The 27459-nt window shown below is 34.0% G+C and overlaps 1 protein-coding gene across 2 annotated transcripts in view; it reads right to left on the reverse strand.

The window, feature by feature from the left end:
- The window catches only part of LOC145297505 (uncharacterized), a 230953-nt gene that overhangs the window by 131441 nt on the left and 72053 nt on the right, over positions 1 to 27459 (reverse strand). Inside the window, exon 1 of one of the 2 annotated variants that reach the window (XM_080143404.1) lies at positions 14224 to 14579. The exons of the other annotated variant lie outside the window; for it this stretch is intronic. The gene's annotated coding sequence lies outside the window, so the exon portion shown is untranslated. Of the gene's footprint in view, positions 1 to 14223; positions 14580 to 27459 lie in introns of those variants that run through there. 2 annotated transcript variants of the gene reach the window in all.

The raw sequence follows: 27459 nt of genomic DNA on the forward strand, positions 1-27459 counted from the left end.
AGTCTATCGGAGAAAAATGATTTAATGATTGAGAAAACATTTCCAGTTATACCGTAGCTGGAAATCTTGTGAAGTAGACCCTTATGCCATACCTTGTCGAAGGCCTTTGATATGTCAAGAGCAATTGCCCTAGAAAGGAAGCCTTTGTCAATAGATTCATTAATCCTGTGGGATATAATCGTCAGCACATCTGCCGTAGATCTTGCAGAGCGAAAACCATATTGTGTGTCACTAAGAAGGTTATTCCTGCTGAGGTGGTTGACTATTTCTCTATTTAATATGGATTCCAGCAACTTACTCATAACACACAGGAGACTTATTGGTCTGTACTGAGAGGGAGATGACTTATCACCTGAATTCTTAAATACAGGGCAAACTGATGAGGTCTTCCAGGGAGTCGGAAAGCACTTCTCCTTAAGGCAGCGCTTAAATAGTTTCGTAAGTATGGGAGCAAGTTCTGGTTGAAGCTTTTTTAACACTATAATTGGGATGCCATCAGAGCCAGTTGCTTTACTGGAATCTAGGTTCTGGATTAGCTTGGCGACCTCATGCACGGATATTTGTATGTTACCTAGCTTGTTCTGTGTTATAGGAGGAAATATGGGGAGTTGATGGCCTTCGTCGCATAGGGTAGAATTAGCTGCAAAGTTCTTTGCAAGTAGTTTGGCCTTGTCTGACGCTGACGAGATTACCTCTGGTCCATTGATAATAGTTGGGATAGAACGCACACTTATGTTCAGGATCCTATTTGTTATTTGCCAAAACTGGTGGGAACCAAGCCGCTGATCAGCTACCTTGGATTTAACAGACTGGGCATATAGCTCTCTTGCATTTTTTATTACTCTTTTACAGTGGTTGCTGGCAGTCCTGAAAGCAGCTTTAGTCTCAGTGCATCTATTACGTTGATAGCTATGGAAAAAGTGATTTCTGTGCGCGATAGCAGCAGTACATTCTGGGGAGAACCATGTCTGGCTTTTAGGTTTTTGTTGGAATTTTTTAGATGGTATGAATTGGTCTATGCCTACAATTAACCATTCGGTCAGATCTGATACTATAGAGGACACTTCCTTTTTAAACATGGAGTGCAGAGGTAAATCAGATATGAATGTACGGAAGTTATCCCAGTCAGCCATAGAATATATTTATACAGTACGGTGGAGGGGTACGTCTGGGGACTTCTTACATTTCGTTTTTATCTTAACTGATACGACGGAGTGGTCGGAGGATCCTAGAGGAGAATGAACGGAACATGAACATAGGGGAAGTTGAGAGAAAAAGGTCAAGGAGGGTTACATATTGACCGGGTGTATCGGGCACACGGGTGAGCTCGCGAACAATCTGAGTGAGGTCATAAGCAATGGCAAAATCATGACAAAACCTCCCCTCATCGTCTGTCTTATTTGAATGGATCAGCCATTCTACGTTATGGACGTTGAAGTCACCACAGATGTGGATGTTAGCCGAGGGATGTGCAGACAGTATGTGGTCTATTTTCTCAGATATGCTCTTAAAGATAGTAACTCCGCTGTTGTGGTGCCGATAGAGGGCAAATATAAATGGAGTGGTGTTAGCAAGTGCAACCCTGAAGCACATATAGGGTAAATTAGGATCTTCTCTAGAGATATCCCTGCCACACGGGAAGCCATCCTTAATTTAGGCACATATTCCATGCCCATGGCGATCTTGGGTGTCAGATTTAGCTGTTAAATTAGAGTATCCGTTAATTATGAACTCATCTAGGGAAGTGGTCGGCCCTATTCCAGTTTCACTTAGAAATAATATGTTCGGTTTCGTCTCCTGTAATTGGGTTTCAATCTCTGGAAGGTTGGAACGTAGACCCCTGATGTTGGAGAAGAAGACCTGGTAGTAGGGGTCTATGTTGGAAGATGGGGTTCTAGGTTTAATCGAGTTTTTATTATGGAGATATTTCATGTTGAGGTTTTGGGATTTGTGGAATAGGTCAGCATACTTGGTTAGAGCAGTACAGAGAGGGAAAGTAAGAGAGAAAAAGACAGGAATTTTTTTTTGTAGCACACGAAAAGGTAAAGCCGTAACAATTACCCACTAGTATGGCATCGAGAGGCCCAACCAGAGACTACTGCATGGTCCAGATCCACTCACCAAATGGCAATACAGCAGTCCCAGTACTTTGCGCCTGCTGATAGGACAGCCTCCTTAGTGGTTAATCCAAGGTTCGGGTCCCTGACTATCAGGCGGATAACGTCAGCCCAGACAAAACGTTTACCTCCATCACCCTTACTAGTGACATGGCCACAAGGACAGAAAGAGACAGAAAAATTTCCGACATCTCAGACTACTGGTCACCAAGTACTTTAAGCAGCTTTTTCTTCGCCCTTTGTCAGAAAAATCACTCATTGAATGAGGACTGAGAGACAAAAAACGAGAAGCGAGAGTTACTGGAGCTGCCGATAACACATCCACTGTATTATCTACTCTCCATTTAAAAAAAGGGGGAGGAGGGGAATGGGTACAAGTGACTTATGTATATCTAAGTAGTAAGTCCGGTGCTAAGTTAACAATTCAGGACACTTTTGATGATAATCTCCCCTCCCATATTAATGGGTGGAAGTTTGTCGTTATCTATCGAGTTTGAATCATTATAGTTTCACCTTATAATTAATTAAAATCCAGTACTTAACTTTTATCTATTTGTAAAGTCGGCTTAATATTAATTTATATTCGAAGTTTAGATAATTATTCAGGTTTTACTTTAGTAGGTTCGTTTTCATAGGTAACTTTTTCTTTGCTAATGGCACTGTATTATATTTCGAATATAATTGAAAATAAGGCTAACTATATTAGATGGTTTGATTGGCTAGCCAGGAAGCAAGCATTTTCAATACACGCAAGCTTGTAGTAATAGTATATATTAAGTATACTACTTAAATAAAGTCCTAAGTTTATCTACTCTAATAGAGAATAATTTCCGGCATTTTTTTATCGTTAGTTTCCGGCATTTTGTTTGTTTTTATCGTTTACTTTGTAGTGTAGGGGTGACGAATAAGACAGGAGAATACAGACAAATACATAAATAAAACAAGCAAAACAAGTTTAAAAACAAGGTACATAAAAAAAAAACATTTAGGATGAGTTTTAAAAAAAATACTTAACGTGTTTAGACGGCAGATGAATCAATGCGCCCTGTTAGTCTGTAGTCGAAGAACTCAGAGGAGGGGAATTGATTCGCCAGAGAAAATAGTTCTCTGTAACTGCTACATATTTAACTTTTACTTTAATACTAAGGCTAATACTTAATACTAAGGCTAATACTTAATACTAAGGCTAATACTTAGTTTCAAAAGAAAAACAATTTTTTCTTTGGGAAAAGGTTAATCAATAAAAGGCAAAACTATAAGTTTTGCTTTTTCCAGTTTCGAAAAAGGTGGGGATTTTATCACTTGGTATTAAAACTTGACTTTTAGCATATGATTTAAAATATGGGTATTTTATTACTTGTGTAAGTATTAAAACTATAAATGGTAAATGTTATTTTAAAATTTAAAAAAACCTTCAACTACAAGAAACGTACAGAAAATGTCAGAACTTGATGAAAATTTTCATATAAGTCAAAAGCTTTTTTATTCTTTCAGATATATAAACGACTGCCCCAAACCGATTATAAAGCTTGTCCTAATACACTTTATGTTACACTTCAAATTTTTATACCAAAAATTGGCTGAGTAATTTGGTAGAGACCGCAAAGGTCAATTTTTTAACATTGACCCAATTTTGACCCCTTAATATTTATTGTTTTGGGCTCAAATCAAATTAAAAAGTTTAATCCATGTCCAAGTAACCTACATCTAAAATTTCAAGTGTTTAAACTCAAATTTGTCGGAGGAGTTTGGTAAAGTTTTCAAAGGTCAAATCGTTGAAATTTGACCCCTTTGACAGCCAAATTTCTGGCCGAAAACCGATTAAAAAGATTTTCCCAAATTTCCATACCTCTTATGTCAAATCTCGAATCTGTAGACTGAAAATTGACATTTTGGTAGGGAAATGTACACACACAGACACACATACACAGAAAGACAAATATACTTTATAGATATATATAGATTTATTTTTGAGAAATAAATACATACACACATTGTTACGAAACGATGGTTTTTAAGTGCCAATATATTTTCTTATTAATCCATAAACGCAGTCATGTGTGGGGCAAGACATTTAAACTAACTATGACTAACACCTGCACAGACTACTATCCACAAGAGAATTTATATCACCCACAAGAAAGATGATTTATAAAAAAAAAGATGATTTACAAAAAATAAATATCAGAACTTTATAAAAACTTTTTTATAAGTTGAAAGCTTGTTTATTCTTTAAGATAAATAAATTATTTGTTTTGGAGAAAAAAACACAAACACATCCTTTTTTATATTTATTTGCGGACTGTTAGTCTCACCTTCATAGTTGCTGTTTCGCAACGTTTCGATCAACTATTCCTCTGTCCTTTGTCACGTGGTTAATAGCGAGAGGATAGCTTAACTGTATCCTTCTATAGTTGTTGTCGTCTCACCACGTTTTGGTCAATTAAACCTCTGGCCTGTTTTTAGGTAGGATTGAAACCGCTATCCTCAGACACTGCTAACCTGGAACCTTAGAGATTCAACGCCTCTATCCACTGCGCCATGGACCCAACAACAATGTAAGGCAGTAATTACTGAGCATACAGTTAAGAAACTCAGCATTCTTATCCCGTTGCGATTAACCACCTGACAAACGCCAGAGGAATAGTTAGCCGAATCATCGTGAAACAACTTTGAAGATAAGGATAACAGCCCGCAAATCTAATATATAAAAGGCATATGTTTGTCTGTCTGTCTCTATATTTTACAAACTCTATCTCTTCCGAAACTTAAAGTCACAGAGCAGCGCTAAAGGCCTCAAATGTTTGGATTTTTATGGGCCATTCTTTTCTAGGTCTTTGGCCGGTTAAAATAGTTTTTAAGGGGTAAAAAATGGGTCAAAATTGACAAAATCGTTATACTTTTTGTACATTCATCTTAGTTTGTTTTTTTCATCAGTTCATATGTGTGTCATGTTGGTACAGTGGTAACGTCACCAGCTTTGAATGCTACTGTTTTCCTTTCGGTTTCAATTCTAGTTGATGGCACCCAAATACTTGTTTTTACTTTTGAAATCAAGACCCATTAATAATATATAAATAATCTGGACAAATGAAAATGTCATATTTAAGCGTATTTTACGACCGGGTAAAGCCGGACGACCCCCACCACAACCACCACTACCGCCACCAGCTAGTAATAAATAAATATGAAAATTACTCATCTCAAAGTGTCCTTACTTGGCTTTCTAATTTCTATAATATATATATATATGTATGTATGTATGTATATATATATATATATATATATATATATATATATATATATATATACAATATTTTTGTAGTATAAAATTAACCCATACTACGCCGTACGTGTGGCACAATACATTTAAATCAACCGTTACTAGCACCTTCACGGACTACTATCCACGAGGGCTTTTATATATCCGATGGAAAAGATGATTTACAAAAACGAAAAAGTCAAAACCTGACGAGGACTTTTTTTATAAGTCGAAAGCCCGATAAGATAAGATAAATACTTTATTTAATTTATAGAAAAAAAAGCACTAACAGACATCGTTATTTAGCTTTCTAATTTATGTAATGTAACTTTCAAATACATTAGAATCGAGGCGAGTTTGACTGAGTGAATTAACCAACGCGAAATGTCTCTTTAAAATATGTGGTTTAACAGCGGCTGGAAAAAGGATTGAAAATATTCCTCATCTGTGGGCGTCGATTCCCATATGACTGTTTTCTTTATACAGAAATCCATGCAGCCACAAGAAAAGAATTTGGATTTCATTAGTATAGAAAATATAATACCAAACTATGGCCCCTGTGTCAAATCCGGCTCGTTAAATACTTTTGAAAGAGTTGTGAGTTAAAAAAAAAAAAAAGCTCAAAAAAAAAAAAAAAAAAAAAAAAAAGATACCAAGTAATTTTCAAATTTATTACACACATTGGAATTATCGACTTGTGTGCCTCACTCCCAATATTGAATATAATCAATAACAGATTTTCATTCTGTTTATATAATATGTAATCAAAACGAAAAAATATTTTATCACTTTCTTAGACTAACGTGACAAAAAAAGGCCTTGTTGCATTTGAAGCTCATTTTATTTTACTTATTATCACTGCGATGTAAGATTTATAGAGGGCATCTTACATGGGGAGTTGCATAGCAAAATGTTTGTTCACTTTACATTTAAATTTCGGCATGTTGATACAATCGGAGAAACTGGCAGCAGGGAGGAAATTTCAAAGGCAGGTAATTCGTGGAAATAAGCATGGATGAATGGTGGCTTTGTAGAGATATAGGATGTTGGTTGGTGGGAGGAGTTTCCTAGCCCGGTAGCAGGAGTCCACCTTCTTTGCAGCAGATTTGGTCGTATCTCCCATGTATTTGTGCCAATTCACGTCAGGGTGATATCAGCCATAGCGATGAGTGATTTTTTTTTATTTTTTATAATTGTTAAAGGAAAGTTTTTTTACTAGTAGAATTCAATGCTACCATCCATTTTTTGGCACTGTTTTACTACAGATTGGGGTCATTTCTAAAGACTTCGGCGATTATGTTGGATTTTTTTTTTTTTTTTTTTACATAGACGTCACCACTTATCAAGGCCGATAGGCCACTCAAGGATAAGGGTTAAAGAGTTAGAGTAGTCAAAAGGACAATATAGTAATCGATAGTAATGGAAGTTCGGTAAATTTGTTAACTTAAGTGGAACGGCTCATCAGAAATTTGTTCACGTTGGACTTGAAGACAACCATATTATAGAAAGCTTAATATTTCATACAAAGACCACATTACAAATGAGGAAGTAACAAACTACATAAAGCAAGCTTATGCATCCTATCAGAGTCTCTTAGCCATTGAAAAACGGCGCAAATTATATTGGCCATGTAATGAGATCAACAGGACTTGCTGAAATAATAATGCAGGGGACAGTAAGAGGAGGAAGAGGGCGTAGAGGACAGAAGAAGGGATGAGAGGATAACATTAGGAAATGAAAGGTCTGAGGCTCAGCAGTACCATCTCAATAGCACAGGGAAAACGGGAGTGGAGAAAACTGGTGAGAGTTTCTGAAAGGGCGCCTCCTACAGTCAACCAGACTATGAAGCTATGTAGATTGTTTACAAAGGGCCTACCGTTCTAGCTTCACATGCCTTATCCAGTGTATCGTATATGTGTTTAGAGATGAGCGTTAGGATATCCGCAGGCTTGCCTGAATCCATGATGCTGAGCAGAAAGAAGTTTAACGTAGTCGAGGTCGTAGAATGTCACTAGATTGGTTGATAATTCAAATATTTTAGCTGAGAGATGGAGGAGACATAGGGCAATAATTTTGAGGGTCAGTCCTTTTACCAGATTTCTTGAAGACTGGTACGACAAAGACAATTTTCCATCTATCAGTGAAGCGAGATTTTGAAAAATTGATAAAGTTCGGTGAGGACAAGATTATATATCAAGTAATGCGGAGTTTTGTCGATCCGTCCACGAATTATACGCGCGTTTGTTGAAGATCAATTAAATATCCTGCTTCGCTATTAACATCTGATTTTTAAATCAAAATAGTTCGAATTAATTTATATAAAACATATTTATACGGGTCGGAATTCCATTTTTACGTATTCATATAGATATGTAGCAGGAGGTAATCTACTCTTACACAAATAAGTGTTCTTGCTAACACTTTTCAAACACGAGTAACTTTTTCAAATCGACGCCATATTTGTTTTCAGCAGTAAGTAGAAATCTATATATCTATAAAAGTGAGAACGTGCGTGAGAGGACACTTCTTAACCTATATACTCAAAGAATTTTTGATGTACACACATGAAATTTGGTATATAGGGTATTCAGACATATGGAAAACTTTTAAGGACTGCTAAGAGGTCAAAATTGAAAAATTGGTACGTGGTGGGGGGGTCATCGGATTTTTATCTGTCTGTCAACTGTTTTACGAATGCGCATGCGTGAATCGTTCACATGACAGATTACTTATGTTAAGAATAAGTAGGTTTGAAAACACTTTTTAAAGATTGTGCCACGCTGGCTTAATGGTTATCAAACTTGACTTATTGTCTTTAGGTTTTGGTTTCGATCTCAGCTCGAGTGGTTTTTTGTTTGTTTGTTTTTTTACTTATAAGAAAAAAATTATGTTTAGAAAAACAATACTCGCATGCTCATGTCTCAGTTTCTTTTCCTTTTTTATTTTCGTTTAATGCCTATGTTATTTCTGTTTATAAAAAGTAAGAAGTCTGCATTAATTAAAATATGTATGCGTATTTTACGACCGGACAACGCCGGGCGGCTTGCTAGTATTAATATAATTTCTGAAACCGAAAGAAAAGACATTATTTTATTTGTTTTAATGAATACCAATTTCATTAATATAGGAACAGACGTGCCAAAAAGAATCGAAATTATTTGGAAGCTCTGAAAATGAGCGCACGCGGGTTGTACCTATTTACTATGCCTCCCCACGGGACAGAGTTAGACACCAGGGTCGTTTTTTAACGTGGAGAAAAGGTACAAAAATAAAAAATTGTCTCAGTCGTGAAGGACTGACCCTCCACCGAAAGAGAACAAGAAATGGAAGTGCAGCATCTGAAGAACAGATGGTATTTATTTGCTCCCCCACCGAGCAAATTAGGCACAAGGCCGATTTTTAATGTGAGGAGTAAAGGGAGGGGGAAGGGAAAAAGGGGACCAGCTCCCGAGAGGTGGGAAATGGGAGCTGGTTAATGGTCAGGCATGTGGGGTTGTCCCCACATCTGGTCTTTGCTAGTCATAGCTAGTCATAGCTTGCAGTATCTGTCGGATCAGATACTACACTTTGATCTTGACCAAAAGGCCAATTGTAGAAAAGGATTTCAGTGCTACTTCCGGTGATGCGTATTGATGAAATGCAGAAAGAGTGATGCGTCTGCTGTGATTGGTTGAAAAAATATGATATTTATAACAGATTATTTTTTTGTTATGAAAATTGCTCAAGATAAGTCATACAAAAAAGTCTGAAAACTTATTGGAGGCACCTCGTATTTACCCGTACTCCAAGGTGGATGGTGACCTAAAATGGTAGTATTTGTTAGCATCCCAATCTACGGGTATAAATCGAATTTGTCTTGGGCATATATATACGATACACTGGATAAGGCATATGAAGCTAGAAACGGTCTCCAACACGCACCAAAACAACAAGATCAAAGTGTAGTATCTGTTCCGGCAGATACTGCAAGCAAAGACCATATGTGGGGGTAACCCCACATATAAGACCTTAGTCAATTTAGGGGCAACTCTTCATACCAATTGTCACTATCCAGCTCCCCTACTCCCCGGGGAGTTGGTCCCCATTTCCCCTTCACTCCTCACATAAAAAAAATCGGCCTTGTGCCTAATTTGCTCGGTGGGGAAGCAAATAAATACCTCAAAGTGTAGTATCTGTTCTTCAGATGCTACACTTCAATTTCTTGTTCTCTGTCAGTGGAGGAGAAATCTTTCGCGACTGAGACAATTTTTATTTTTGTTCCTTTTCTTCACATTTAAAAACGACCCTGATGTCTAACTCTGTCCCATGGGGAGGCATTGTAAATAGGAACAATGAGTATTATTTTCACAGCTGGGTTGGGGTTTCAATCACTAGACTCTCTCTCTCTCTCTCTCTCTCTCTCTCTCTCTCTTTCACACACACACACACACACACATACACACACGCAATATCTCTCCCTCCCTCTATCTATCTCTCTCACACACACACACTCTCTTTCTCTCTCTCTCTCTCTTTCTCACATACACACACGCTTTCTCTATCTATCTATCTATCTATCTATCTCTATCTCTATCTCTCTGATATGATATAAGAAACGTATCTCTAACCTAGTAGGTCCCATACTGCCTGCCAAGCTCGAACCCCTGTCACATCTCCGTAGTACAGCATTTTGTGCTTGTTTTACAAGTACAAAACCGTCTTCGAAATCAAGTGAGCGAGTACTTTTTCGCCTCCCGTCTTCCCCTTTTCTCACAGAAAAGACGTTGCGACTTCATCTACTCTATCGTTACTTTTATGGTGGATGCTCGGCTGAGCTGCAATCTATGCCACCCCCCCCCCCCGGTAAAACTTTCGCAACAAACATTCATCTAGATAAAATAGTTGTCAACAAGTTCATTCACTCCCTATCTGTGTCTAAAACTAAACGAAAATCCCATGAGCAGAGTTTCTTTCCTAGAAATGACCGTCTGTGGAACACAATACCATGAGACTGCTTCCCAACTGACTATACCACGGTCGTTTTCAAGTCTGATGTAAATAAGTTCCTGTTGAGCTGTCCTTTTAAATGATTAAGCTATCATTACTGATCATACTTTTTTTTTTTTTACACAGTGATCACAACTTATCAAGGCCCGGAAGCCACTCAGGGATAAGGGTTATTGCAAGTACATTACGTTAGTGTGGAGATTTGATGAAGTGTTTACTTAAGGGGACGGTTCATTAGGAATTTGTTAACGTTGGACTTGAAGACATCCAAGTTGTAGTCCGGTGGGAAGCAGGCAGACGGAACAGAGTGTCTCACTATCTACCTTACACTGATTAACCCTTATCCTAGAGGCCCCCCGAACCTTTATAAATGGTGACCCTAAGTGAAAAACAAAACTTTTATAAAATGTCTTCCGCTGAACTAATTGCACTCTTACCTAAATATAAATCCATCCGATCAACCAGACTAGCAGTGTAGAGGATATTTATTTCTCTCCACAGCGAGAAATGCGACACAAGGGTCTGAAAGAGCGATTGAAAAGTCAGTTCCACGGAGGAAAGGCACTCTGGCCCGCAAAAAAAGTGTCTAGATAGTCCTGTAGGCATTCCCCAGAGGGGGGGGGGCACGTCAGGCGATTAGCAATAAACTTACATATTCTCAAAAATAAAAGGCAAAGACTATGAGAGTTAATCTCCAGTTACCAGAAAACCTCTTTCCCTGATAACCTCAAACTGCTTGCTTTTGGAATTTTCTCCATGGTCTCTGTTTCGCCGACTGTATCGACATGCAAAAAAAATTAAATGTAATGTGCACAAATGTCTTGCTAAATAATACCCCACTTAAGATGCGCCCTATGAACCTTGCCTGTATTCATAGTAGCCTTTTACGTTCAAGTGGCAATATGCCTTGTTTGGGATAATATACTATTAAAAAGTAATAGTCATACCAATAAGGATATAAATAATAATAATAATAATAATAATAATAATGATAATAATAATAATGATAATAATAATAATAATGATAATAATAATAATAATAATAATAAAATAGTAATAATAAATACTAATATAAAAATACTAAGAATAACAAATAATAATATTATTATTATTAAATAGCATTAATAATATAATAATAAAAATATAATAATAATCAAATTAATAAAATTAATAAAAATAATGATTACAAAAATAATAAAATAAAATAATAATAATAAAATAATACTAATAATAATTTAAAATAATACAAACAACAATACAATATTAATCACATTAATAATAAAATAATAAGTATAATAATAAAATAATGAAATATTAATAACAATATTAATAATAATTACAATAATAATAACAATAAGCTAAAAATAAAATATTAATAATATAAAAATAAAAGAAATAAAACAATAATAAATTATAATCAATAAAAACATTAAGATAATCATAATAAAATAATAATATAATAAAATGATAAAATAATAATAATAATAATAATAATGATAACAAAAATAATAACAATAAACTATTTTTATATAATAAACTATGATAAAAACATATAAAACTAATAATAACAATAAAATAATAATAATCCTAATAATAATAATAATAATAATAATAATAACAACAACAGCAAATAACTAATCTATATATCTATAAAAGTGTAATTGTGTGGGTGTCTGTGTGAGTACATTTCCCTACCAAACTACTCTGTCAATTTTCAGTCTACAGAGTTGAGATTTGACCTAATGAGTATTGAGATTTGGGAAAATCTTTTTGATCAGTTTTCGGACAGAAAGTTGGCTGTCAAGGGGGCAAAGTTCAACGACATGACCTTTAAAAACTCTACCAAACTCCTCCGCCAATGTTTGGTCTAAACACTTGAAATTAAGGAAGTAAGTTACTTAGACATGGATTAAACTTTTTAATTTGATTTGAGCCCAAAGCAATAAATGTTAAGCGGTCAAAATTGAGGTCAAAGTTTTTTTTAAAATTGACCTCTGCGGTCTCTATTAAATTACTCAGCCAATTTTTGGTCTAAACATTTGAAAATTTACACAAAGTGTATTCAGACATAGGGCAAGCTTTATAACCGGTTTTTGGCCGAAAATTTGGCTGCCAATGGGGTAAAAGTTCAAAAGACTTGATCTTTGCGGTCGCTAGCGAACTATTTAGCCATTTTTGGGCCTAAACATTTGAAATTTTACATAAAGGGTATTCAGACACGCAACAAGCTTTTTCATCTGTTTTGGGGCGAACATTTGGCTGCCAAAAGGTCAAACTTTAAAGACTTGACCTTTGCGGACTCTACCAAACTTCTACGCCAATTTTGTGTCTAAACACTTGAAATTTTAGATCTAGGTTACCTGGACATGAATCAAATTTACATATATATATAAAAATTTGATTCATGTCCATGTCATATATATATATATATATATATATATATATATATATATATATATATAAATTTGATTCATGTCCAGGTAACCTAGATCTAAAATTTCATATATATGTGTGTGTGTGTGTGTGTGTGTGTGTGTGTGTGTGTGTGTGTGTGTGTGTGTGTGTGTAAATAAAGGTACGAGCGAAGCCGGGCTGAACTGCTAATAATAATAATAATAATAATAATAATAATATAAACAATAAAATAATAATAATAATAATATAAACAATAAAATAATAATAATAATAATATAAACAATAAAATAATAATAATAAAATAATAATAGTATAAGCAATAAAATAATAATAATAATAATATAAACAATAAAATAATAATAATAATAATAATAATAACAACAACAACAACTCCGTATAATTATAATGCATTAAAAGAAAATAATCTTACAATGATTAATCACTATTGAGTTTAACTATTTAAAATAAAGGATCGATATGCCGTAAAAATAAACAATAAAACTTATTTCTGATTTTTTAGATGCGGATTAATATTATTTAAATTATTATTCTTATCATGAATGTTATTTTCACAACGTTTCGGTTGCTTTAACCTCCAATCTTCCTTAGGTATATTTCGTCGAACCTGAGAATTTGCACTGAATTTCGAACGAAGCCCGTTATTTAATCTACTGTTCCACAATGACCCGTAGCGTAGTGGATAAAGTTCTAGAAGTTGAAAGTTATTATTATTTTTTTTTTTTTTTTTCAGTATGGAGAACAATTAAAATACAAATGCAAATTACGTATGATTTCTACCCAGTCATGGTTGACAGAACGGGAGCATGGTGGATTAAATAAAGGTTTCCGTTTGAAATTCCGTGTAGATTCCCAAGTTTGACAGAAAGATTCCCGAGTTCCACAGAAAGATTCCCCGGGTTCGATAGAAAGATTACCGAATTCGATAGAAAGAGTCCTGAGTTCGACAAGATACACCTGAAGAAGGTCGGAGCTTATATCACCCGAAATGTTGTGAAAATAACACTCAAGATGAGAAAAGTAGCCCGAAGCATTCAAATAATACGGACGGTAAACCTAAACCTCATCAATTTTTTTTTTTCAATTTGTTTTTAATGAAAGTGTGGACATTTAATAACTATTTACATGTTAACGGCGAAGTTTTCTCTTAAACCGCAAAACTACACATTGGGGGAAATCTATAAACCGGCAGAAATTACAAATTTGCGTTTAAACATTTTTTTTTTTTTTTTAATCCTTACTAAATAAGAAATTAGAAAAAAAATAGATAACCTTTTGAGTCAAATGGCGACAGGATGTCCTTTTTTTTATGCTTCGTTAATAGCGATATTATTTAGACATGAATGATTTGTGTACATTCAAATGTTTTTTCTGCTCCTGCAAAGCGCGGTAAAAAAAATAAAAAAAATATTAATATAGTTATACCTTGTTATCTTTCTGTATTCCTTTCCGTTAGGGGCTTACTTTCGTTTGCAGTCATAAATCCTGCAGCTGCCTTTAGTTTGATTGACAGAAAAAAATCCCTGAACTAAAACCCTGCGCTGTTTGTTCACTGTGGATTTATTTTCGTCAGAAAAAAATGTTCACGTTTGAGGGGAAATTGATGCCTAGCTTTGATTGGTTGGGTTATTCAGGTAAGTGGAATGTAGGCGTGGTTTTATGATATAACAAGGAAGTTCATATTGCCTTCTTTTTAATTACGCTTAGTAGCGATGGGTGGTTAGTCATAATATTACGATTTAAATGTAGTGGAAATAGATGTGGTATAGTACTAAAATATTGTGAAAAAAAACAAAGAAATTATTAAAAAAAAAAAAAAAAAAAACTCGTCTAAGATCAAAAAGGAAAAAAGAGAAAGGGAAAAATGTTGTAGACTTAGAGGAGGTGCGCGTATTTGATGTCGATTGGTTTGCTGGGTTTTTTTTTATATCACCTGTGGTCGGATCATTTTATATAGAAACCGGATATTGAATTTATTTTCCTGTGGGTTAGACGCAAGGTCAAACATAGTTTTCAAGATAACCGCACTCTTACCTACAAAAAAGTGCTTGAGCAGCCCTATCGTCATTCCACAAAGAGAAGATAAAGCCTGTGAGAGTGGACCTTCTAAAACAGAACAGAATCATACCTCTGCCCTACAGAAAAAAAAAAAAAATTTGGATCGATTGTCGAAGGGGTATTTTCGACTGATATGAACAGAATCTACTCAAGCTGAAACCAAACATTGTATGCAAATGTTTTATAATTAGTTTGCATTGTAGTAGAAGTTGTAAAAAAAAAAAAAAAGTAGTCTTTATACCAGAGGTCGGCAACCTGTTAGAACGTGAGGGCCAAAAGGTTATGCTGATTGTAGTAGAAGGGTCAGGCATCTTTGGCTACATTGTCTTGGGTGACAACAATGTTATTGAATATGTCAATGAATTTCCTGTACATTTAAAGAAAACAAGTATTAAATAAAATATCCTTACATTTAAAAGATAGCACTTATCTTACTATAGAAATATATATTCAAAAAAAGAAAGAAAGAAAAAATACAAATAAATTTTACAAAAAAAAAATCTTTATTTATATCGTGGTCTGAATAAGGTGGCGAGCCAAACAAAATTCAATCGAGGATCGGATTTGGCCCGCGGGCCGGGGTTTGCCGACCCCTGCTTTAAACGATTGAGTCCATAAATGGGATTCGTATACGTAGTATCACTCAGGGTTAGAGTGGACCTGAGATTAGTGGTAACTCACGGGTAATGTCACACACTCTAAAGATCCCCAATTTGGGGTCTCACCACGACATCTACGAAACAGCGAGAACATGGTTGGGAAATAGGACAGTTAAAATAAATGTAGAAAGTGTTTGGAAAAAAAAAACTTCAGAATAGCGCAATGAATAACTAACATCAGTGGCCAATGGCGGTTGCGGAAGTTTATTTTTCAAAATTCGCCCATACATGAAAAGTTTCTTGCCACATCTGAACTACTTCATCTACCATTTGTCTGTCACTCTTAAACAGAATCCAAAAAATAGTCTTAATTCTAATACGTCGTGCACTATAGACCAAGCTTCAACCTCTGTCCCATCACCGCACTGTCACATCCCTGTGCATATTTTACAAATATTTTAATAGAATATGATCTGATTAATTCATAGTACTTGTGTCCTCGGCGTGCAACTAACCCACGAAGCAGCAAAATTCCACCTCTTGCTGTTGAGATCCCTAGATGTCGGAAAACGTTCGAGTCGAATACTTTCTTCTCTCGGACTTCTAAATTTGGGAATTCCTTCCCTGTTTCCCGTATCCCTGTCTATACTATCCTAAAGAAATTTAAATATAATGTGAACAGATATATCGTTGACTAACTTCCCAGTACCCTGTTAGACACGATTCTAAATAGTGGGCCCTTACGTTCCAAGGGGCAGCATGCCTTGTTTTCGATGATATATATATATATATATATATATATATATATATATATATATATATATATATATATAGAGAGAGAGAGAGAGAGAGAGAGAGAGAGAGAGAGAGAGAGAGAGAGAGAGACGAGTTTGCTGGATTAAACTTGAATCGGATTTAAATATAGAAGAAATTATGAGTGGGAAAGAAACGAACATGCGAGAGAAAGAAAAGATAAAATACAACATGCACAAGAGAGAGAGGGGGAAAGGGGGAGAGGGCAGCGAGGCGGTGAAAAGATAGAAAAAAAAAGAAACTGATTTGAATTATAAAAACAAAAAAGGAACAAAACAATAAGAAAGAAAGAAAAAAGAAGTAAGAAAAAAAGAAAGAAAACAGAAAGAAAGAAAGAAAGAAAAAGAAAACCGGTGATAAAAGTAAGAAAAACAAAGAAAAAAGAAAGAATTAAAAAAAAAGAAATAAGAAAGAAAGGGGAAAAGAGATTAAAAAAAAGGGGAAAAAAAGTTCGAGTAAAATCAATTCACAAATTTCTTTACGCTTCTTCTTCATAATAACTAAATTTGAAAATCGAAAAATTGAATTTCAAGTAAAAACAATATCCTGTTTCAGTATAAAAATGATCTGACGACAGATGACATAAAAAAGAACAGCAAACCAGCCAACATATGACATCAATTGTCGTGTCATATTCAGTAAAATATCTAAAACTTACGAGAAACAACAAGATAGAAATATAATTATTAATGAAAATAGTTTCCGAATGTATTTTCAAGCTTATACATAATTAAATAACATCGAGTCAAAGGAAGTAACTCATTCCCTCTTGTTACGATTAATAGTGGACGTCATGCAATCATCTATTTGTCAAAGTACATGTTTTATGTAATAATGCGTTAAAATTTAACTAATTGGAACATAACAATTAGTTGAAATTGACATAACAAATAAATAGATATCATTGGTTTTTAATGAAAACGCAATTGTTTGACTGTCGGATTTCGTTATTATAATGAAGAAGAAACTATATTTTTTTTTCTAATGTTTTTATACTTTTTTTTTAATGTTCAATTTTTTTTTTTCTTCTTAAGTGGTTGTATTTTTCTTTTCTTACAATTCCTCGAAGTTCCGTTGTTTCAGCGTCCGAAATTCTCGTAAAAAATATGAACGAATTTCTTAGTAAAATGGAGTTATCTCCCTTAGATCAATGGCGAATTACACAAAAGCGCCCCCAGCAGAGGCTCGATTATGATATATATCTCCCCCCCTTTCTAAACACTCCCACTAAATGTCATCCCACCCAGTTTTAATGCATTCTCTATATTATAACATCTGCATTTACCTCTTAACCTGCAATCAATCTACCCAGAACAATTCAAAATTAGGTGACACTTAGATAAACTTAAAATAAATTGACCACAGAGCTTCAATTCATCATAAAAAAGCACACTAAATATTTGCCTAAAATATTATTTTAAATGTAATCATGTGATTCTTTCAGTTTTTAATCCTATGTTTTTCCTTTTGGTTTGAGAGCCAAAAACTGACAAAATAAAAAAAAACAATGAAATGAATTAAATTAAAAAGAAACAACGAAAAATGAATCGAAAATTCGAGAAAAAAGATAAGAGGAAAAAAAATTAAATGAAAGTGAAAAGAGGAAGGAAAAAAGAAAGAACAAATGGAATAATTGAATAAAACAGAAAGGAAATGAACCGGAAATGGCAGAAAGAAAAAATCACAAATATAAAGGAAATAAAATAAAAGTTGACAAAAAAAGAAAACGATAAGAAACATTTAAAAAAAATAGGACAAAAGGAAAAAGAACAAAAGAAAAAGAAACAAGACAGAAATAATAAATTAAAGAAATAATAAATTTAAAAAAAATAAATGCAAGAAATAATTAATTAAAGAAATAATAAATGAAAGAAATAATGAATGGAAGAAATAATGAATGAAAGAAATAATAAATTTAAAGAAATAATGAATGAAAGAAATAATAAATGAAAGAAATAATGAATTGAAGAAATAATTAATGAAAGAAATAATAAATGAAAGAAATAATGAATGAAAGAAATAATAAATTGAAAGAAATAATAAATGGAAGAAATAATGAATGAAAGAAATAATAAATTGAAAGAAATAATAAATTGAAAGAAATAATGAATGAAAGAAATAATAAATGAAAGAAATAATAAATGGAAGAAATAATAAATTGAAAGAAATAATGAATGAAAGAAATAATTAATGAAAGAAATAATAAATTGAAGAAATAATGAATGAAAGAAATAATAAATTGAAAGAAATAATAAATTGAAAGAAATAATGAATGAAAGAAATAATAAATTGAAAGAAATAATAAATTTAAAGAAATAATGAATGAAAGAAATAATAAATTGAAAGAAATAATAAATTGAAAGAAATAATGAATGAAAGAAATAATAAATGAAAGAAATAATAAATGGAAGAAATAATAAATTGAAAGAAATAATGAATGAAAGAAATAATAACTGAAAGAAATAATAAATTGAAGAAATAATTAATAAGAGAAATAATGAATGAAAAATGCCTAAATGAGAAAGAAAATAGAAATCAGAAAATAAAAATAGAAAAATTATTTAATGAAGAACAAAAATAATTAATGAATGATAGAAATAAAGCAAAAAAAAGAGAGGAGGAAGAAAAAGATGGAAAAAAGAAAGAAAAATAATTTTTTAAAGCAAAAACATCGAGCAAAAGTCCCTTGGCTAGATGCAAAGTGTAGTATCTGTTCTGATACTACACTTTATTTTTTTATCCATGTAAGTGAAGCAATTTTCATTTTCCGCCAAATCATGTGTAGTTCTTCGGTGTGTGTGGGGGTGGGGGCAGTACTTCCCCACATTAAAAACTTACCTGGTGTTTGAGTCTGCTCAAGGTGCAGACAACTAAATAGGAACAGAAGCAAAAGTTCATCCACTTTAGCAAGAAAGCAGGAGGTCGCTTTATTGTTCAAAGGGAGACAACTTTATTCACTTTTCAATCAGAATTCTTTTGATAACTTGAACTACTAAGTATCAGGTTAGCATATCGGCATTTCTATTTCTGTATTGCGTGTGTGCGTGTTTTATGTGTGTGTGTGTGTGTGTGTGTGTGTGTGTGTGTGTGTGTGTGTGTGTGTGTGTGTGTGTGTGTGTGTGCGCGCTCGCACATGTGGGGGGGGGGGAGTCGTGTACATAAATCATACAGCGTTCATCTACAACATAAAACTGAATTCAATTTAAAAGAACTTAGTTTCAAACAACGCTGTTTATAATTTTTTTTTAATTCTATCTATTTTATGCATTGAATCATTCATTTTTTTATCGATTATCATTAGTGTTAGGATCACTAAGAGAGTGAAAATTTGCCTTAATTTACTTTTGGTAACCTTATAACTCTCACTTCCCTAATTTTGTCTTTTCGTTTTCACATTCCATGAACAGTATTTTTTTTTTAAGAGAGGAAAATGGCTGTTTTCTAACTCTAAATATATCTATCTCAGATTATTTTTACTTTAAATTAATTTTATTTTAGTTCTTTACATGAAGTAACTTCGTGCCTTGTCTGTAGTGATTCCTGTTTAAAAAAAAATAGAAGTTTAGGGGAGTATCGGAATCAGATAAACTTGAGCCTAATTCCCAATTCCCAAAACGATGTTTTAAGACATAACTTAATTTTATATTCCTGATATTAATGATAAATTTACAATGATATTACAATATAGATAAAAACACACACATACATACACACACACACACACACACACACACAGACCCATACAAACACACATGCAAAACACACGAACACAAACATACAGACAAACAGACGCACACCCAAGCGCAAACAACACATACACACAGAACACACACATACATGCACATAAACACACATAAAAACACGCAGACGCACACAAGTACACACATACACATGCTCAAACACACACAAATCCATACAAACACAATACAGAAATAGAAATTTGAAATTATCAATAAAACTAAAAGTTATGTATATTAAGTGATGAACGTTAAAAAATGGAAAACGGAAAAACGTTTATATGTTTATCAATGTTTCATCTTTATCCCAAAACTTCACATATTTTTCATTACGTTGTATTATTAATTACGTCTCTCTCTCTCTCTCTCTCTCTCTCTCTCTCTCTCTCTCTCTCTCTCTCTCTCTCTCTCTCTCTCTTATCAGCCTATTACGTAGCAGGTGAGATTATTTACGACAGTGCTCTACCCAAAGCGGAGGGCATAAATATATTGTTAGTCATCAACATGCAGTCCTGTTTCGTTGTATCACAAGTCATCAGTGCCGCTAGACTAGCACCCCTCCCAAGCCGAGGATTGTACCTCGGAATCGGGAATCGGAAAAATCGGAACTTTTCAGGGTATCGGAATCGGTATCGGAATCTGAAAAAAAAAATACTCTAATTTTCGATTCCAAAACCGATTCCTTAAAAACAACATGTTTAACTTAATTGTTCATTGTTGGCACTTAAAATAAAATGATGAACATTTATTGTTTTTAAGTACATAGCGATATTAAAATCTATATTCATAACAATAACAAAATGAAAACGATGTAAGTTTATTTTACTGCCAAAAAAGAAAATAAATAAATGTTTCCGTTTTTGCCCGGTCATTGAAAAACCTGACAAAAAAACTTTAATGGATTAGTGGACTTCAAGGTTTTCACACTTCTAGAGTAAGATTCTACTTTTTTCTACCGATTACGTATGAACCCACTGAAAAATTTGTCGAAGGAGAAAAACATGAATTCTTTTAGAATTTAGACTTTCACATATAAATTTAACGTAATAGATGACCCGAATTTCTGAGTTATTCTAGTGTTTTAGGGCAGTTTCTGGGTATTTGGTGGGGAAGAGGTTACTATTAACTTTTTAAAATGATTGAGTATGATTTTGCTATCATTCCAGTGAGACTTGGGGTTAGTGGTAAAAAATTAAATTTATAGAAGAAACTGATCCCTCAGTCCAAATTCTGAAATAATTTTTGGCAGAGTTGTACAACCATCACCCCCATGTGTAATTTCTACACTGATAGGTTTTTTGAAATTTTTCACATGATTATTATTGATTGGACACTAATTAACCAGATTATGAAAAAAAAAATTGGAAAAGATAATTTCGACATTTGAAAGGGGTGCTCACTTTTTAGTTACAACGTTCTAGTAAATCGGTCACCCTATTGTAACCAATAAAAACGCGGCTATTTCCAAACTATAGAAAGTAAAAATGATATGAGCTTGCAGCATTTGTAAATCAGAAATATTTTTATTTCTCAAAGGAAAAAAAAAGATAGAATGAACATAACTTTTGGTAAATTTTCAGATTATGTCCACCTCCGCAATTTTCTTTTAAATGACGACTTTTATAAGTTTTCGACGATGCTGAATACGGAAATCCTATTGAAATTTTGCAGAAATAAGTACTTATCGAGATATAAAAAGTTGTATTATGCATTGTATTCCTTGGCGGACATCTTTTTTACGCATGTGCACGCGCGCCATAAACAAATCTACGCGCGTAACAAAACAGAAACCACAATTAGTTCAGAGCTGTAATTTGCCACATAACCCGTAGAGATATAAATCATTGCACATGCAAAATTTCAGCTAGATCAGACAACTGGAAGTGGGTCAGGGACATTACTTATTGCACGCCCCTCGTAGCATCACACATGGTAGCATTACACACAACGAAGGTTTGCTTTAAACTCCACTTTAGACACAAGTAATCACCCCTCCTAAATTTCGCTTTGCGGATTAAAGCCACACTCGATGATCTGAAAATCATCCCTTCTCTTGTGATGCCTTAAAGGCATGTGGCCCTAATCCTGCTATACTATCTAAAAATGTTCCATGAAATTGCTCTTGTACTCTTCAAACTCTTCAAAAAATGCCTTACTGAATTTTGTTTTTCTGACTGCTGGAAAATTGCTTCTGTTGTACCAGTTTTCAAAACTTTTGGCGATATAACTGACCCACTAAATTATCGTCCCATTAGCCTCCTCCCTCTCTTCCTAAACAATCTTTGAGCCGTTAATCAATCAATCACTAGTTTACTACCTCATAGATAGTAAACTTCTTTCTGACCGACAGTATGGATTTAGGCAAGCCCGTTCTACTGTAGATATCCTAACTGTAATCTCCAAAAGTATATACCATGCACTGGATAAGACAGTGGAAGCTAGATTAGTAGTTCTAGACATATCTAAGGTCTTTGACAGGGTTTGGTAGATTTTCTTCTCATCAAAACTAAATCGTATGGTATTACTGGACACTTAACATAATCAAATTCTTATCAGATAATAGAAAAATCCAGGTTGCCCTTGATGGTCGTACATCTGAACAATATGATATAAACGGTGTGCCACAGGAGTACATCCTCGTGCCATTATTATTATTCCTGGTATTTATAAACGACCTCCTTGGTGAAATTGTATCGGAGATGGTTATATTTGCTGATGATACAACACTCTATAACAGACTCAAAGGGAAAACTAATGAAGAAAACTAAAGAAATGGTCAAGACTCTAAATGAAGACATCCAGTCTGCAGTGAAATGGAGCCGAAACTGGATGGTAACGTTCAATGCCGCCAAGAGACTAAGCTTATTTCTTTTAATAATTACAAGAAACCTTCTAACCATTGATTACCATGGTTAATGATACACTACTTGCAAGTACTTCCCTCAAACTCCTGGGCTTAAAATTCACAAACAACATGAATTGGAACAACCTGAGAGTATCCTGTATACCTATGAAGCCACTATTCGTGGATGCAAGGTATATTGTTGTCATATCTGGACTGGTGCAGCTTCCATTAGTTTCTAGCTCCTAAATAGAGTTCCAAAAAGATCGCCAACTTAATAAGTCCTGCACTATCGGCCAAATTCAAGCCTCTGTCCCATCGCCGAAATGTGGCATCCTGTACTTGTTTTACTTTAATCGTAAGTACTCGGACGAATTCAAGGCACTACTACCCCCACGATGTAAGTGCCCCCGACAAACCAGACAAGCAGCAAAATCCCACCCTACACTGTAGAGATCCCTAGATGCCGTAAAGCTTTCTACTCAAATAGCTTCTTTCCTCAAACTATAAGACTTTGAAATTCACCCTCAGGTCCTGCTTTCCTGCCTGTACTGACATTAAGAAGTTCAAGTGTAATGGGAACATATATCTCACTGCCCAACTCCCTAAATAGTCTCCTGGTAAATCTGGTCCCTATTAGTATATCCTATAGTAGTCCCTTACGACTTAGTGGCACTGTGCCTTGTTTGGAGTGAATAAACAATTAAAACAAAAAAGATTCTCAGTAACCAAAAGATAAAAACGAAATTAGAATCAAGTGGTCCCTGTTCTTAATCTCGGATTTGAATCCTTTCAGAATCTCATTTTTCTCTCTCTAACTGTTTTATATCGCAGACGATTAAATAAACTCCATTTATATAATACTTAATTCATCAACGCAAAAATGAGTACCCCTTGAAATAAATTTCTTTTTTAAAAAAACATCTTAAACGTAACGGACCAAAAGTGATTTATTTAAGGAGGCCGAAAATTCTAACCTCAGATAATTTAGGTCACATGATATTTTTGTAGAAGCGTAATCTAAAAAAGAAACACTGTTTCGTTTGAAATTAAATCCAAATTATATTGGACAAACAGAACAAAAGAATTAATAAATTGAATTAATAAATGAGAATTAACATGTCAGAAATAGGAAAATTCATTTTTAAAAGCACAGAAAACAATTAAATTCGGTTTTTCAGAAATAAATAAATTTATTACAAAAATAATAAAATAAGGTTTTTCAATATTCAATGAAATATAATTTTTGAAATTCCTTTTCAATGAATAGAGAACAATAGAGTTTAAAATATATCATAAAGTAAAGTTAGAGAGTTGATAGCAGGGAGACTCGACGTTCCCCGGGATGTAATGATGATCAACGAGTGTCACACCCTCTTATATTTTAGTGTCATCGAAATCGGTGAAATCGCTCATTTTTCAGTCAAATCGATTCATTGCTTGCTTTAGTTGGGGACCCACCGCGGTGCACCGGGAGGAATTTTCACATGCCTCCCTGAGGTGACTTAGTGTACAATACATTGTAGTCTACATCGCACTGTAGAAAACCTGCTGTTAATTTTATAAAATAATTTTATATAATAGTTTGAATTAAAGTTTAAAATACAAAAGTCAAGTATCATGGTTCAATTGTGCTTTAAACAGAATTATTAATTTCGACGTGCCTCTGTCATATCAATGAACCGACTATTGATTTCATATGCCGTGGCTTTCTGCTTGTGTAGTAATAAAACTTCTCAAGTGCACTTGTGATGTTAGGCTGTATAAGGCGTTAACTGTAGTCAAAATCGCCTGTTCCTTCTTTCATCGGATTATTTCGATTATCGATATTTATTGATGGCGCATTCCGATACAAAGCTTATCAAAGAACATTGCCAGATACATAAAGTACATTTGTGTGAAATTTCAAAAAAAAATTGCCTCAATCGTTTCGGAGTCCATTGAGAATAAACTAATGCACATACACAGACAAACTTCCTGTTATATAATAGATAGATAGATAGATAGATAGATAGATAGATAGATAGATAGATAGATAGATAGATTTATTTTAAGTGCATTTGTTATGAAAGAATTTCTTCAATATACAAACTCAATAAAGTAAAGTTACATTTAATTAAAGATTTTTAATGTTCCTTCTAAAAAGTTTTTTTTTTTTCCAATATATTTCGGATTTAATTGTTTTCTGTTCTTAAAAATTTTATTGATAAAATAGCGCCTGGTAATTTCAGCCGATGGTACTTTTCTTAGTTATACTGGCTACAAAAATATCACAATCTAAGTTTTCCGAAATCAGTAATCTGGGACCGCTTAAATATATTTGTACCGAAAATGCGATTTCTATAATAGTGCGAGATAACCAACGACCAGGACATCTTATAGACGTGCTTGGACGAGTCCAAAATAAAACGCTCATTTAATCTTCGCGCCTGACGATGGCAATTCTGTTTTAAACTGAAGTTTTATAGATCGTTCGACAGACAACGCCTCTCGTCGAGTCGTGATGATGCATCTTGCGAACTACATAACAAAGCTCCAACAATCACACGTACCAATACGATGATCTCTTGATTGTTGTAATGACGTGTTTACAGGTCAAACTTCTCGCAACAGTGTTTGTAGGTCAGTGCTCGGCTCGCTCGATGCATAAATGCGTGTACAAACATATTCAAAGTATGTGATGCCTGAATGCGTTTCTCCGGGAAATTCTTAGATTTATTCCACAGAAGAGTGTAACCTATATTTAGTCAAGCTCGTATGACTTTATGCCTCAAAATTAAATTATTTCTGCTGTTATATAAAAGGAACTGCGTGCGTGCGTGTGTGCGTGCGTGCATGCGTGCGTGCGTGTAGGCGAGTTCGTTCCCTATTAACTCAACAACGGCTGATGAAATTTCACACAATGTACTTCATGTGTCTTTGGTTTTGTGTCGGAATGTCTTCAATAAGTATCGATTATCAAAATAGTCCGATGAAAAAAGGAACAGACCAAAGTTAACACCTTGCACCGCCTAACATCACAAGTACATTTGTGCTACCATACAAGTCGAAAGGCCCCGACGTATAAAATCAATAGTAGGCTCTTTGATATGACAGTGACGCGTTCGAAATGAATGTTTTTGTTTAAAGCACAATTGTACCATGACTCTTGACTTTTTTTTATTTAAAACTTAAATTCAAACCATTATCACCGCACAAGCAGTAAGGCCAGGCATATAAAATCAATTGTAATTTTTTTTTATATTACAAGGGTGCGTTCGAAATGAATGTTTATGTTTAGAACACAATTAAAATATGATACTTGACTTTTGCATTTTAAACTTTAATTAAAGCCATTATCTATACCAAGGGAAGATGATAATACAAGGCGAACATGACACTTATAAATATTTGGGGGCTCTGCATGATATAAATAAAAAAATTGGAAAAGAATACTTTAGAACAAGAAAATTTCCTCTTTCTAACAGAAGAGATGCTGCGAATCTGTCTCTATGATATCCTTACTTTTATGGCAGGTGCTCGGCTGAGCTCCAATCTATTCCCTCCCCACCGTAAAATGTTCACAATAAATACTCGTCTAGCTTCAACAAACGTCAACAATTTCCCTCACTCTGTATTTGTGCTTAAAACTAAACAAAAATTCCATGAGTAGGTTTTATTTTCTTGGAGCGTCCGTCTGGAACACAATACCGTGGGGCTACTATCCAACTGACTATAATATTGTCATTTTCAAATCTAATTTAAATAAGTTTCTGTTGAGCCGTTATTTTAACTGATAAAGCTCTATCCAAGTTCCACAATTACTGATCATGTATCAGTTTCTACCTAACACTTATTAACTCTTATCCTAGAGTTGCTTCCGGGCCTTGATAAGTGGTGACCCGCACAAATAAAAAAAATGACTTAGCTAGTAAAAGGAATAAACACATGGGAAGTATCACTAGTAAAATATTCTAGACCATTCATAGATTGAACCAAAGAATAACTGAAACATTTGGAACAGAAGACTATGAAAGAAATGATCATGCACAATTCACTACAACTTAAGATGATGCTGATTATTCATGAAATGGAGAGAAAAGCAAAAAGCACCAGTAGTATAAAATATTATGTGAATGACACACAAAAAATGAATTAGAAAAATACATAACCGAGAAGCAAAGCTGATCAGCACAATAGGAGAAATGAACACACCGGAACAAAGAAACGAGAAAGAAGACGAGAAAGGTGACAAGAGAAACACTGAAATCTATAATTATGACCCGTATGAGAACTCCTAGTGAGTAAATAATAATTACAATCACAATTTGAAGAGAAACAGAAACAAAAAACTGATAAAAACAAAATGAGAAATGGGGCAGCTAAATGGATTATTTAGAAGATATGTAATGAAACGGCTTAGTAAGATATCATGACAAAAATAATAAATTTAGACGATTTGGATGAAACAAAACTGTAAATCACATCATAAGTGAATTCAGCAAGTTAATCCAAAAGAATACAAAAGTCGCTATAACATGGTTTGAAAGATAGTCCATTGGAAACTGATGATAGCCGTGTCGAGTGAACTTGGGTCTCAAATACTATATTATTTTGAATATTTGGTCAGAGT

Source organism: Euprymna scolopes, chromosome 18, assembly GCF_053919585.1.
Source record: "Euprymna scolopes isolate OS-2025 chromosome 18, ASM5391958v1, whole genome shotgun sequence".
Classification (NCBI taxonomy): domain Eukaryota; kingdom Metazoa; phylum Mollusca; class Cephalopoda; order Sepiida; family Sepiolidae; genus Euprymna; species Euprymna scolopes.